The sequence below is a fragment of the Sodiomyces alcalophilus genome (assembly GCF_042370955.1).
Source record: "Sodiomyces alcalophilus JCM 7366 unplaced genomic scaffold ACRALscaffold_3, whole genome shotgun sequence".
Taxonomy (NCBI): Eukaryota; Fungi; Ascomycota; class Sordariomycetes; order Glomerellales; family Plectosphaerellaceae; genus Sodiomyces; species Sodiomyces alcalophilus.
The window spans coordinates 4,627,436-4,642,780 of NW_027263534.1; positions in this window are offsets into that span (position 1 = coordinate 4,627,436).

Below are 15,345 nucleotides of genomic sequence, written 5' to 3' on the forward strand. Positions count from 1 at the left end.
ATATCGCGTGGAATATATAATTAAGCAATTTCTATTAGGAATCGGGTATAGCTAAGTATACTTATCCATTTCGGCAATATTTTAGCAACACCTTATTACAATTATAATAACTAGTTATAATTATCGAACAGGGCCTTATATATATCCTATTCTGACTTTCCTATAATCCTATTCTTATTATTTTCCTCTTTTTACTCTATTCTAATTAACTTTATTAGATTAGATAACTGGCTTTATAAGTGATCTCACGCTACGCCGCGATAAAGTTAAGACAAGCCGATAATAGCTTAATATAAATTTATTCTCTTTATCGATCTGCGTCGCGTCTTACTACTAACTCCGATCTTTTCGTTCCAGCCTTATTCTCTTATTATAGCCCTTATTATTTCGCCTTATTATAAGGTCCTCTTATATCGTTTAACGCGTAGTCAGAGCATAGGCTACCCACTATCATAGCGTTATCTATTCACTATAGCTCCTAAAAGCAATAAGAAGCGCGCCGCTACTAAAGGTAATAGTATAGCTAGGACTTCTAGTAAGCGTTAGAAGAAATCCGCCGCCGCTAACGCCGTAGCCGCTATCGCCGCCACCCCTGGTATAGCTAGGCGTATCGACACGGGCAAGGGTAAGGGCCTCCGTGCCCTATACGTATAATATACCGGTACCTAGCCGACTTAGATTTAAAGGACGTAGGCACTATCTTATATAAGTCGTGCCGTTATAGTATATATATATATATATATTTCTATTTAACGCCTTAGCGGTCGCTAGCGGAAGCTAGCGCCGCTTCCCGCTATTAGGATATCGGGCGGTAAGAAATCTATATATCTATGCCTAGGCCGTATAGTGCTAATCGCTTAAGTCTATGCCTCCTAAACCATAATAACTAACGATATCTATACTATATTATCTAAGAAAGTATATAAGATAAAAGAAAGTGCCTTTATCTTACTATACACCCTCGGGGGTTTATATACCTATAGCTATCCCACCGTTTACTAGTAATCGTCCACCTTCTAACTAGTATTTCTTCTATTCGAAGGGATCGGGTAGATCCTATTAAGGAAGCCCGTTATATCCGTTAGCGCGGCGAAGGCCATACTATTTATTAAGATCTCTATAAGGGTCTTCTAGGAGTTAAAGCGGCGAGTTTGCCTCCTATTTTCGTAGTGCTAGAGGTTATCTAGCCCTATATAGGAGTTTCTAACCTTATAATAGTAGGCGAAGTGCTCCCGGGTCTTTATATAGCTCTAGCCGTAGCGGGCTATATAGCTATTATAATAAAACCTTTAGTGGTATTCTTTAAAGTCCCTATATTCTATCCTTACTTAGATAAGGCGTATTAGGGTCTTTTATAGGAGGGTTAGTTCTTTCGGTTCTCTCTAACTAAACCCTAGCTTTTTCTATACAGCCTCCTTATACCGGTATAGCCGGGACTTAGCGTGTTATTTCTAAAGCCTAGTCTTAGAACGGGCTATTATAATAGCTTTTACCTTAGCCTAGGTCGGCCTCTTATTTTCTAGTAGGATCCCCTAGGCGTTTTCGCTTAAGCAGAGCTTATCTGCCTATTCGTTACCCGGGATTCCTATATACCCCGGTAACCACTATAGGTAGGTCGGGTTAATTATTACTAGGCGTTACTATTATAGGAACTCTTATCGCGATAATCTAGGTATTATACCGGTAAGCCCCTAGAGTACTACTTAGTTATTAATATAGTAGGTAATCTCTCCTATTCTAGGGAGGCGGACTACCACGGCTAGTCCCCTGGCTGCCCCAGTTACCTCCCCGTTAAAAACTATTATATTTTATATATATCCGCGACTAAAGGTGATTTCTTTTCCGCCGCGCTATATCGAGTAGGCCTAGGTTATATTTTAGCCTTTTTATAATCGGTCTAAGAATACCAGGGTATACTCCGGGTCTAGCTTTTTAACCTACTTATTAAAAGTCTCCGTGGCTTCTTCCTTAGTCCTATTATTAAACGGGACTTTATCCTAGCAGCTCTATCCTATAAAACGGGGTCTTATTAGTTAATACTATAATAGCTTTATATATACTACTTCCTTTATTTATAGTACCCTTAAGCGCCGCGTCGGGGCCTAGTCCGTCTTATATCCCCTTAAGTGATTAGGGAGATAGCTTATACCATAGGGTAGTCCTTCTTAAGTCTAGTAATTCGGGTTATATACCTTTACCGTAGGTACTTCGTATAGTCTTCTACTATTAGGATTCCTAATTCCCGGTATAGGGCTAGTACTAGGACCGTCCTTTAGGTGGTAAGCACGGTTCTAATTATAGTTATTTATACTCGGGTTATTATCTTAGACTTAGGTAGGTATCCGGAGGGTAACTAGTACTACCTTTTATAGATAATATCGTGGCGGCCTTAGGCCGGGGCCCGGGGTCCTTCCTACTAAATCACCGCCGCATAGTAGGTAATAGTCGGGATATATACTAGGGTAGCTCGGCGTAGTAGAGCTGGGTTCGGTTTATAGGTGGCTCCGGCGAGGCCCCGTATATAGTTAGCGACCTTAAGACCCTTCTTCGCTTATATCTTTATATAGTCCTAGAAGTCAAGGCGCCTATCTATATATATACCAAGCTACCTAATCGGGGCTAATAGCTTCTATCCCTATAAGTTAATAGCGTAGGTAACTATAACCTTATAGTCGAATAGGGGTAGTTTTATTATAAGGAACTAAGGGATCCTTTAGCGGGAGAAGAGTTAGGCTTCGGCTTTATTATAGTCTAGCTTAACCCCGTTATCCTTATACTATTAGAGTTACTATTATAGTATCTCCTGAATTATCTTTACCGCGGTCTCGGTATTAGTATACGCTACGATAACGTATATATTATTAGCGTAGCCGAATCGGTTCTCCTTATTAGGCAGATAGTGTATTTCTATAATACTAAGTGCGTAACCGATCAGTAAGGCCGGGGAGCCTTATAGGAGGCCTACTAGGTCTAGTAGGGTATACTCTTCGGGGTAGGAGGTGCCGACGATCACTTTAGCGCTTTATACTAAGACAAAGCTCTCCTACTATCTTATTATCGGTTTATCCTAGCCTTATTTATATAGTCTATAAATAAACTATCTATATAGAACGGAGTCGAAGGCCCCTTTTATATCGTTAGTTACCGCGATAACCTGCTTACCCTATATAAGCTATAACGTAACCTTATATACTAGGATCGCTACTAGGTCTACTATAGATTATCCCGGTAATACTCCGATATACTATAGGTTTAGGATTCTAGCGCTTATAGCCTTATATACTATCCTCTTTACTATAATACGTTCTAGGCCCTTACTTAGTACGCTAAGTAATTCAATTAGTCTATAGTCGGCGATAGAGCTAGTATTCTTCCTTAGTTTATCGATTATTACTATATCTCCTTTATAAAAGGGTCGGGGGTAGTGTCCGGTTAGCCTATACGCTTTAAAGAGTTTTATAACCTCCTCTTCGATTTCGGGCTAGATTAGTTAGAGTAAGGGGCCGCTAGCGTTATCTTTACCTAGTGTCGTAGTGTTAACCTTTACCTTTTAACGTCTTACCTTATCCCTAAGGATAGGGTTATCCTCCGGAATAACCCTATCTAGTCTCTTTAGCGGGTAGTTCTATGGGTCCTCTAGGTCCGGGATATCTAGCCGCCTAGCTAGTTTTATCCTATAAAGGAGTTCCCCTTTCCTAGCGTCCTCGAAGTAGCCTAGACCGTCGTAAAAGATTAGGGGGGCGGCTATACCGTCCCTTATTTTATACTAACCGACGATCTTATATAGTTCGTCGGCGTTCTTAACGCCCCTAATCCTTTTATTCTAGTATTCCCTGCTAACCTGTTTTATAGTTTTCCGGAAGGAATCCCGTGCTTTAGTATTATTACGGTTATAATATCTATAGATAATCGCTGCTTTATAGGCTACTCTATATTTATTATTTTACTACGGCTTCCTATTACTAGCTAGCGCGTGGTATTACTTACTAAGCCGTTATAATAGGCTTATAATAATATCGACTAGGTATTTAGGCTACCTATTAATCGAATCTAGGGTCCTTACCTATAGGCGGTCGACTAGCTATAGGCTATTTATAATTCCCTCCGGATCGCGGTATACTTTTCTTCTTTCTCGCCCAGTTTAAAGCGGTCCGGTCTAATAATAGTATTCTCTAGGGTAATATATACGGTACCGATTCGTCCTAATAACGGGTAGTAGTAGGCCGGGGGGCCGGCCTTAGCCTTTACTCTAATATCCGTGAGTAGTGCCGTTAAGAATACTAGGTCTATAATAGTATATACGCCCCCCCGGCTATAGGTCGCCTCTCTAGGGGTGTTATATAGGCTTAGCCTATACTATTCTATCCACTTAGTAATCTCGTTACCTTTACCGGTAACCTAGGAAACTCCTAGTTCTTAGTTATAGTATTATATATTAAAGTCTCCCCCGATTATTATATTAGTAGGGGGCGTCTATCCGGAGGCTTTAAAGTCTTCCTATATATCGGTATTACCTATTATACCGCGGTAAATATTTAAGAAGTTTATACTATTTACCTTAACTAGGAGCAGGTCCCTAGATCCGGGTAGGGGGGACTCTAGTTACTATAAGTATAGTCTCGCCTTTATATATATAATAACCCTGGGTTCCTCCCCGGGGTTAGCCTATATACGTATTAGCGAGTATTTCTTATAGCCAGGGAGGTTAGGTAGCGTCCTATTCTTAGCGTCTTCTTATAGGGGTTCCTAGTATATTAGTATATTAAGGCGGGCCTCTTATACTATCGCTAGTGCTACCCTAAGCAGCGCTCGGTTCTTATTTCCATTCTACTAAACGTATATTAGAGCCGACCGGGTTATTCTAGCCCCCCGGTAGCTATACTAGCGTCTAGGCCGATAATTTATCCTCCGGGGTTTTAGTTATCACGGCTATATCGGTAAAGTCTCCGGCCTCTTCGGCTAGGAGGGGTTCCTTCTATAGCCACGCCTATATTAATATAGGTTTCTTATTCTATACTAGTATCGGGGTCTTATTATCTCTTTTTACGGACTTCCTTTTAGGGGTCTATATAGGGTATTAGACTAGGTCCTTTTTAGGGGTCTCGGGGTTATCGATATCTATTTTAACGCTATTCTAGGTTTCCCCGCTTTTCCTAGCGTTAGTATTATTATCCCTTTTACTATTATTAACGCTAGCTTTACTAATATCGGAGCTAGCCTCTTCCTAGGTAGTATCGCTATCTCTAGGAGTATCGGCCTTATCTGTAAAGGTCTGGGTCGGTGCTCTAAGCTTCGCTTAGAGGGCGTTACCCTTCGCGCGGATCCTACTAAGCTCCCCCTTAAAGGGGGAGGTAACTTCCCCGTTTACTCTCCTTAGTCGGGCTAGGCAGTTTAGATTATTTACCGGGTAGGGTCTAAAGCAGTTATTCTATCGGATCTTATAGGTATAGTCTTTAGTAGTAGAGCTATACCCCCTATATCGGGTCTTCCCGTTATAGGCGTGCTAACGGTAGAAACCCTAGTATTTATCGTATTATATAATAAGGCGCTTATTTTCCCGGGGCTTCGCGGTTATAAACGTCTTAAATAATCCGAACTGATATTTCGGTTATAACTAGAATAGGATAAACTAGCCTAAAAAGAGGAATTAGGCTATTACCGCCGCGTAACACGAGTAAAAATAATAAAACTAAGTAGAGAAGGAATCTAACTCCCTTCTTTACGCTATAATAGCACCGAGTAGAAGCCATAGCGTGGACGCGGGGCCGGATATAATATAAGGGGTGGTGGCGATTAGTTTACTACCTAAAAATTCTTTAAACCGCCCCCGCCGATAGCGACCACTACTCGACTCTTACTACCCGAATCAGGATATTCCCGTATATAACCGAATAAAGACCGATACGGGGACGACGCGGGCCCTTAAAATAAAAATCTAATAAGTTAAGGTATTAATCTAAAGTCTACTAGCTAATAGAAATACGATTAACTAGGTTATAAAGCTAGTAAAAGAGCTTATTAAGCTATACTGCTTTAATAGCTAGAGTACTATAGCGATACCGATTATATACCTCTACGCTACTATACGGAGCGTGATTAGGGAGGAGCTCCGGAATAGTATAAAGCCGACCTAGGCTGCTATAGCTATAGTATTACCCGCCGCGGCTCCCCCCCGGGACCTAGCCCCCCCTAAAGGGATTCTAGCTAGGCACTATAAAGAACTAATTACTAAACACGGAGACTAGCCTAACTAAGCACTCCTAGCCTAGTCGCTAAAGGAGATTATCTAAGTAATAAACACGGCTACTAGCCACTCTAACGCTATAGCGGTATAGCGCTTACCTAATAAAGATATTTACCTAACCTTTACCGAGTAGGTATAGTAATAGTCTACCTTCGCCGACTACTAGGTTAAATAGGCCTTCGGCGCCGGAACTAAAATATCTACCCGAACCTACCTAGTCCTAGTAAAAGCTATCCCCTATTTAATCCTAAGCCCTCTATCTAAAAATAAGCTTCTTTAGACCCTATAAGCTATTAATCCCGATACGAAAATACACTAAGTAAAGACCCGACTCCCTAGGTACTGCACCGGGAAAGTAGCGATACTACTTATTAAGGCTATTATACCGGAAAGCGCGGAAAGCCCTATATAGAATAGCCTCCCTATTAAAGGGGGCAGCTTCCTATATAAGCCTTATAACCCTAATATTCGGGTATAGGGCCGCCTGGTGCCTAAAGGCAGAGAAACGGTGCCGCTATTATACTAAACCCGAGTCTACCTACTAAAATAGGTTTAAGAACTACCCGGTATCGGCCCCGAAGGCTACCCGGAGATACGCCGCCTATAATAGGAACCACGAAGCTTTTAATAACGCCTACTAAGTTAAGAAATAGGAGGCTACTAGAGCCTAGGAAGTAGATAAGTACCGGGTAAAAGACTTTAATATCTTAAGATAAACCGAAGCGGCGTATTAGCGATCCCGCCCACGCTAGCCCTTACCCTTACCCTCCCGTACCCTACTATAGGCTGCCCCTACTCGCCGCGGCCCTAGCCGCCCGCTAAAATAACCCCGTAAACACCCCCGGGCTTCTAGACCTTTAGAACCGTTCCTAGTTCCCCGCGGGACCGACCCGCCCCCGATATAAGATACCCAGGGAGGCACTTAGGCTAACCCAACCCCGAACCCCCTCTTATTAATAAAGCTTTATATCCTATCTTAGAATATAGGAGCTAAATAGGCCTAGGCTAAGCTCCCGCTACGGGCCCGTACTAAATATAATATAATAGCTATCTAAGAGCTAGGGCTTAACCCCTTTATAAAGGGTCTAAAAGCCCTAAGCAGGGCCTTATACCTCCTAATTTAGGTAGGTAGCAGAGCCCTACTCTATATCTATAAACGATATCCCCTTAGTATATAGATATAGCGGCCCTACTAAGACTCCTATACGGTCACTTTCGGCGTAGGCGACTAAGCTATCACGATCTAGTCTATTTACTCTAAGAATTACTAATCCGCCTTTACCCTATAGCATACCCCTTTAACTATAAACCTTATAGGGACCCCCCCGGGGCCGCTATATTCTCCTCGGAGACTTTAACCTTTACTACCCCCTTTAGGCTAGCTACCCTAGATTCTACCCTAGGTCTAGCACCCTCCTAGAACTAACTACTCGCTAAAACCTTAACTTTATTACCCCCCCCCCCCGGAATAACTACCTAGTATAGGCTAGGTTAATAGGTATATACTATTAACTTTTTTTAGGTATCGTAGGGGCTCCGCTACGACTATAATAGTATAGATACTAAGGTTATTAGATTAGACTACCTCTCCTAAATTATAACTATCTACCTCGATATAGACTGCCCCGCCGATATAGCTCCGCCACGGCCTCCTAACCGCCTATACTAGGTCTAAAAGGAATTCGCTCCCTTCCTCGCCTACTAGGTAACCCCTAAAATCCTTATATATCCGGGCCCCCTAATAACGCCCTACGATATTAATAAGGCCCTTAACTAACTAACCCAGGACCTTACTACCGTTACCGACTAGATAGTTCCGTATCGCCGAACCGGCCCCCCTAGCCGCCCGCCTTACCCGTAATAGACTAATAAGCTAATATCCCTAACCTAAGAAGCGCGTAGACTATATAGGCGGTATATAGTAAGGAAATCACGGAATGGATAGGAAGAGTATAGAGAAGCCGAGCTCCGCCGCGATAAAGCTATAGCGGTAATAAAAGGGCAGTATTAACGCCACTTCCTTTACCTAAGCCAGGTAAATAATAGGCTCCTTTAGAGGCTTTAAAAATAGGCCTGGACTAAGGGATATTAACTACCCAGACCCCCTACTATACCACCGCTACGCCGCGACTATAACGACCTAGTAACCTCCTATAATAAGAAAGCGGATATCCTATACGCTAAGTTTCCCCCCCCCCCTTAGAGACTTAGATCCTAGGCCCCTAGGATAAGAGTACCCCTTTAGATAGGATATAGACTAAAGCGTTATTATCCTAGATATCTAAGGCCGCCTCCGCCGGACTAAGTTATAAGCCGCTCCTGGCCCGGACGGCTTCCTAGTAGGCCTCCTAAAGGCCTATAGCCCGGCCCTATACTAAATCCTAGCCACGATCCTCTTAGCCTGCCTATCCCTAAGTTACTTCCTAGGCTATTACCGTACCGCTACTATTATAATTATTCGAAAAGAGGGCCGCTTATAAAGCGACTATAAGATAGCTAAAGGCTAAAGGCCGATCTCCCTTCTTAATATAATTAGAAAGCTACTTAAAGGTATTATAGCGGACCGCTTCGTGGCCGTAGCGGAAGAATACCGGCTACTCCCTAGTAGTTAAATCGGAAACTAACCGGGGCGTAGTATAAAGACGGCTATATAGCGCGTAATAAAGGCCGTTAAAGCCGCCTAGGCCCTAGGCGGTGCCCCCGCGATGCTCTAGCTAGATATACGTAGGGTTTTCGACACCGTCCCCTATACTAGACTCCTTAAGTCCCTTAAATATAAGGGCTTCCTAGAATAGGCTATCTAGCTAACTAGTAGTTTTCTTTAAGACCGGACAGTCTACCTCCTTATCGACGGCTAAGCGGTAACCTTATGGCCCCTCCGCGCCGGAGTATTATAGGGGTCCCCGGTCTCCCTAATTCTCTTTATTCTATATATATCTACCTTATATAAAGAACTTAAATACGCCGCGAGAACCACTATTATTAGCTTTACCGATAATATAAATATTATTACCTTTAATCGTATAAAGGCCTAGAGACGGTACCGCCTCGCCTCCGCCTAGCGAATATATAAGGCTTAGTCCTATATAAGTAGCCTTTACTTCGAGTCCTTAAAATACGTATTAATACCCTTTATAAAATCCTATTCCCTGCCCTTATCGCCTCTCTACCTTAGTATTATATTAGTTCCCCTATTAACGGAGGCTAGGTTCTTTAGGCTATAGCTAGACTAAAAACTTAACTTTTTACGACATAGGAAGGAGATCCAGAGTAAAGTAAAGATATAGAATTACGCCCTAACCCGGCTCGCCGCGGTAGCCTAGGGCTATAGCTTCCTTAATACCCGGCGCCTTTATATTACCGTGATCTGCCTAGCTATCTCCTACTACGCCCCTACCTTTTATTAAATCACTAATAGGCCCCGCTATGGCCTTACTATAGCCCTTAGCTTAGCCTAGAATAAGTACCTTAGGATTATCGTAGGAGCCTATAAGGCTATACCGATCCGGATCCTAGAAAAAAAGACGTATATCCCCTCCCTTAATCTATATCTTACCCGCCTCGTAGCTAAGAGAACTCTTAATTACTAAAACGCCGGAATTAAGGGGCTTATCCTAGCTAGCACCTAGGCCGCTATAGGAGTATTAGTAGCGCTAAGGCGCCGCTATATTACTTAGTAAATACTCGCTTAGCCCGCTTAATCCTTTACCGCCTAAAACTAGATAAATAATAATAGCCCCGATACCGCCTTTTAGGAGGAATAAAAAAAAAGGTAAAGGGATATAGGGCCTACGCGGAACCCGACCTACGCCGTGGCGGTACCGGACCGAAACCCCCGACAAAAAGACCTCTAGAGATATATAGGTCTTCTAAAGTTATAGAGTTCCGTCCTTACCTAAATCCGCTCTAAGAAACTTAGCCTTAGGGCCTTCCTTTTTAAAGTAAGAGTCCCCGGCTTCGCTACCGCCTAGTACCCTTATAGGGATAGAGGGGCGGAGATAGCCGAATATCTTATCCTATAACACTAAGACACTACTCTAGAGTCGCGTAGAGACCTTTATAGCACTATAAGGAGGCTAATCTCGACCCGAGGAGACCTTTTTAACGCCCTAAACCACCCTAAAGGTAAAGGTAATCGCGAAGTGGTTTCTACGTCTTAGCCGCCTAAACGACTTCCGCCTCGCCCTAGAAGTTATAAGGAAATACGCCCTAAAGACCCTATAACGGGACAGCCCCGGTATAGTATATATAAAATAAAGATAGCACCTAAACCAGATTTTCGTAATTACTCTAGGGCCCTATAAGCCGGGGCCCCGGCGGTACCGGAGGGATATACTATAACGGTATCTATCCTCTACTAGGCCTTCGTCTCGCTGTTTTCCTCCTCCTTATATTCACTCCTAAAGGCACTATCTTTATTAGCGTTATACTCGCGTCCTTATCCTATTATATTAGCACTATTATACCGCTAAAAGATTACTATAGGACCGCGGGGGACTTATAGCCACCTTTAATAGGATAGCGATTATTCCCTTTAGCCTATTTAGTTAACGCTTTAATCCAGCTAATAAAGCGTTACCGCTATAGCGGTAGCTAGCGGGGCGAGCACGCCTAGGAGCGCGCTTAAAGGATACTACCGCCGCTATAAGCCGACTATAAGCCTACCTAAGGTTAGCGCGGTATAGTTTCGGTATCCCTAGGGACACGACTTATAACCACGCCGTCCCTAGCTTTATTAATAGCCGCTATAAGCTCCCGGTAATATTCTAAGACGCGCTGCTAATACTTTAAAGCTATAGCCGGGACCTACTAACTATTAGAACCCTACCACTATTACCCCGGCACCACTAAGATACTATTATAGGAACGACTTATATGCTTATAAGTTCGACGACTATTAGTATACTAGCAGCACGCCGCTCCTTTTTTAGTAGTATTAGCGTATACTTCTATATCCTTGGGTTTTTTACCTTTAAGACGTATAGTGTATCTAAGATAACTATTTATAATCAGAAACGGCTACTTATAGGTATTATGCCGGTACCCTAAGGGCGCCCCTGGGAATACCCACGGTAAGACTCGTAAGGCACTAGCCTTATAGTAATAAGTATTATTCTTTTTCTTAAACTACTTCTTCTTAGGAGGTATCTTAGAGATAGTTAGCACTAGACCTGTAACCGATACACACCCCCTACGGCACCCCTTTACTTATAATAGCGGTCCCTTTATTAATTAATCTAACCGTTATTATTATATAATTAACTATAACCTATCTTATTAGCCCGCTTTAAACCACTAGCCTCCCGCCCACGCTACTACCTATAAATTAATAATACTAAAAGACCCTATATCTTTATAGGCCCTAGGTACGTATTATTAGTAACTATGGTATAGAGCCGGGCACGGAGATAGGAATAGAGGGGCGGGCGGCTTATAAGTAAACCTACGATATCGCGATAAGAGGGTTAAAGGAGGGAAAATAAAAAGAAGGGCGGAGGCCCTTAAAATTTTTAATTAACCTAACTATAGTTATAAAAGGCTACTAAATCCGGCAGGCATATATAATAAAGGCAGGAGCTCCTACTAAATTCCCCACCTAAAAGGAAGGTATAAATAAAGCCGGCCACCCCGATACAGGGAGAATCCCCGAAAAACGGAACCGCTATAGCCCTTTTTCGGCTCCCTGTATAGTATACCGCACCCTAGGCTAACCTAAATACCTAGCTTACTACTTTCCCGTTAGCCACTAGACTAGAGGTATAATCCAGATACGTATCGAGTCACTACCGGGACCCCTAAGGCCCTGACGCGGCACTAATCCTAATAAGGAGAGTATAGGGGTTTTTCTACCCGCACGGGTTTTTCCCCCCTATAACTAGCTAAGAAGGACCGCATAGCCTAAGCCGGGCTCCTAGATTAGTCAGGATAGCGGAGTAAGAGAATAATAACAATAATAATAAAGATAAACTAGCTTATAAGTCTGCTATAGTTTAGTCGGTTCCGTCTCTAGACCCGTACCGGCTTTAGCCTTATCCTTTATAGGGCTTTATCTTTTATTATATCCTCTATAACCTTAAGGTTACCGATCTAGTCGATTACCTTATAGATTATATAGGTATACTAGACTTCCGCGCCTTATATGCCTAGGGCGTTAGTCGCGGCGATAATATCGTCCCCTGCCTTTAGAATCTTTTATTTAGCTTAGATATTCCTTAGGTATAGGGCGACCCTGGTACGGGTATTGTCGATTTCGATAATATCCTAGTCGTCCACTTTCTGGGTCTTAGTAATAGTACGCCTAATAACTATAAGGGCTTCACGGTATTCTAGCTCTAGGATAATCTAGGACGGGAAGCGGAGGAAGATCCTATAGTCTACCCTTTACTCACCTTCTTATAGCTGCTTCTCCGGGGGCTTTATAATACCCTTTAGGGTTATGTTCTTCTTAGCCTTTTTAATAATAATAGTCTATATCTAGGGGTTATCTTACTAGCCTGGTTCTTTTAAGGTTCTAGGGGGTATACTAACGGATAATAAGCTAGGGTTAGTCTAGCCGGCCTGCTTAGTGCTAGCCGGTGGTTTAGCGGGGGGGGCTAGGGCACCCTCCTTTATCCTATTATCGGCCTAGGTTCCTATAAATAGGGTCGGGCCTCTAGTCTTAATTAGGTTAATAAATTCGTTACTAAGCCGGGTTACAAGCGTTATATTAGCGTCTACGGACGCCTTCGCGTTATCGATTCCTCCCTTAACTACTTAATAAAGATATCGATAGTATATCCTTAACGCTATAGTATCTATAAGGCTTCGTTTATTATTTATTAGCACTACTTCTAGGCTCTATTAACTAAAGTCTTATCTTATACCGTTATTCCCGGTTAGGTAGGTCCGGTAGTTAGTTACTTCCCGCTATTAGCTAGCGGTAAAGGCGCTTAGGCCTTCTTCTATCTAGCTATTATAGGTCCGCGAGAAGATTTTTCGGTCTCCTTTTTAGGAGGAGGTAGCACCGTACGTCCTTCTAAGGCGTTTATAGCATAGCGTGGGTGCCGTAAAGTGGTCCGCGTAACACTACTAAAGAGCGTGTATTAAGGGCTCTTAGCAGATACCCTTTTCTCCTGTTTCAGGCGACTTTACCTAAACCTAAAGTCTAGGGTAATACCTAGGAGTAGGGTAGCTATTAACGATTTAGCTAGGAAGTTATCTCCCGTACTAATAAAGTGGGGGTAGTGGTCGGTAGGTATAGAGATTCTGGTCGTGCCTTTATAATGCTAGTATATATTCTGTTATTAGCCTATATTTAACTCCTTATTTATATACCTTTATAAAGAAATCGGCGAAATACCACTACTACTAGATTAACGGTAGTCGTTTATGCCTTAATATAGGCTTATACTCCCTCCGCTATAAACCGCTCAGTAGTCCGTTCTATACTAACTATCTTCTAGTTACCGATAACGGGCAAGGCTGCCGCTAAAGTCTTATAGAATATCCTAGAGGCCGCTAAGGTACTGCCCGGCGGGTTAAATAACGCCCGTATTATAAGTACGCCCTATCCTATATCCGACTATATACTAACGGTTATAGGAGGAAGCTACGCTCTAAGCTTAGTAAATCTTAAAGGTTAGCCTTAGTAATTTCTTTATATAACATAGGCGAGTCAGGATTGGTAACCGCTCCTAGGGTAATTAATCCTAGGATAAAGTTTCTTAAAAACGCTTCCGCGGCCTTAGTATATTCGGAGGTAAGTTCGGAGTTATTCGGGGCATACTACGGCTTCCGCGAGAGGCTATTAGCTAGGTTTAATAAGCGCGCCAGTACTTAATTTCAAAATCATAGGCTATAATCTCTTTAAGCCAGCGTGTATACTACGCCTTTAACTTTAGCTTATCTATTAAGTGTCGGTGATTTAGGTTATCGGTAAGGACTAATATAGGCGTCTGGCTATAAGCTACGTAGTGCCGTTAGGTGCAGAGTAATTTAATAATTACTATTAGCTCCGAATCGGGTATACTATAATTAAGTTCGGGTCTAAGTAGTTTCCGGGATATAAACGCGATAGGACGCTATATTCTATCCTTAAGTTAGCTAATAACTACGCTGATTATAAACGCCGACGCGTCGGGCTTAATACGTATAGGTAATATAGGGTTAAGATGCTAAAGGACGGGTACCTCTACGAAAAGCCTCTTTATTTCGGTAAATACTGCCTTAGCCTTTAGTCCGAAAACGATTATTCTAGGGTTCCCCCCTTAGTTAGGTTTATTAATAGTATAGCTAGCTTTAAGTAGTTCTTAATAAACCTCCTATAGAACCCGGTAAAGCCGGTAAAAACTTAAAGCTTCTTAACGGTATTAGGCTCCCTCTAATCGCGGATAGCCTTAATACGTGCAGGGTTTATATAGACTCCCTTAGGACTATAGATAAACCCGAGGAATTCGACCTTACGGGTCTTAAACTTATATTTGTCGGGGTTAGTAAAGAGCGACTAGTTACGGAGTTACCATAGGCCTTAACGTATATATACCCGGTACTTATCTAGGTCCTGATTATTAATTAAAATATAGTTAAGGTATATTATATAGATAGTGTCTAGAAGACCAGCCAGGGCCTAGTTTATATATCGTTAAAAGCTTACCGGGGTATTTATAAGTCCGAATAGTATTATAAAGTATTCGAAATGCCTATACTTTATCCGGAAAGCCGTCTTCTATTTATCTCCCCCCCCCCGGATATAAAGCCGGTAGTAGGTATTCTTAAGGTCTAGCTTAGTATGGTAATTAGCGATAGATAGCCTATCCAGGATCTTATAAATTAGTAGAAGTAGAGTACGATCCTTAACTATCACCTTCTTAAACCCGCGGTAGTTAACGCAGAGCCGTAGTTTTCCGCCCTTCTTTAGGATATATAGGATAGGAGCTCCTACCAGACTGCTTAATAGTCTAATCTAACCCTTCGCGAGTATATCCTTAATATATTATCGGAGTACTTCGAGTTCTTATATTAGTAAAGGGTAGATAGGCCTAACTAATAGTATTTTCCCCTTCTTTATATTAATACCATGGTCCTAGCGTTAGTAAGCGGGGAGTCGGCCCGTATCCTTAATA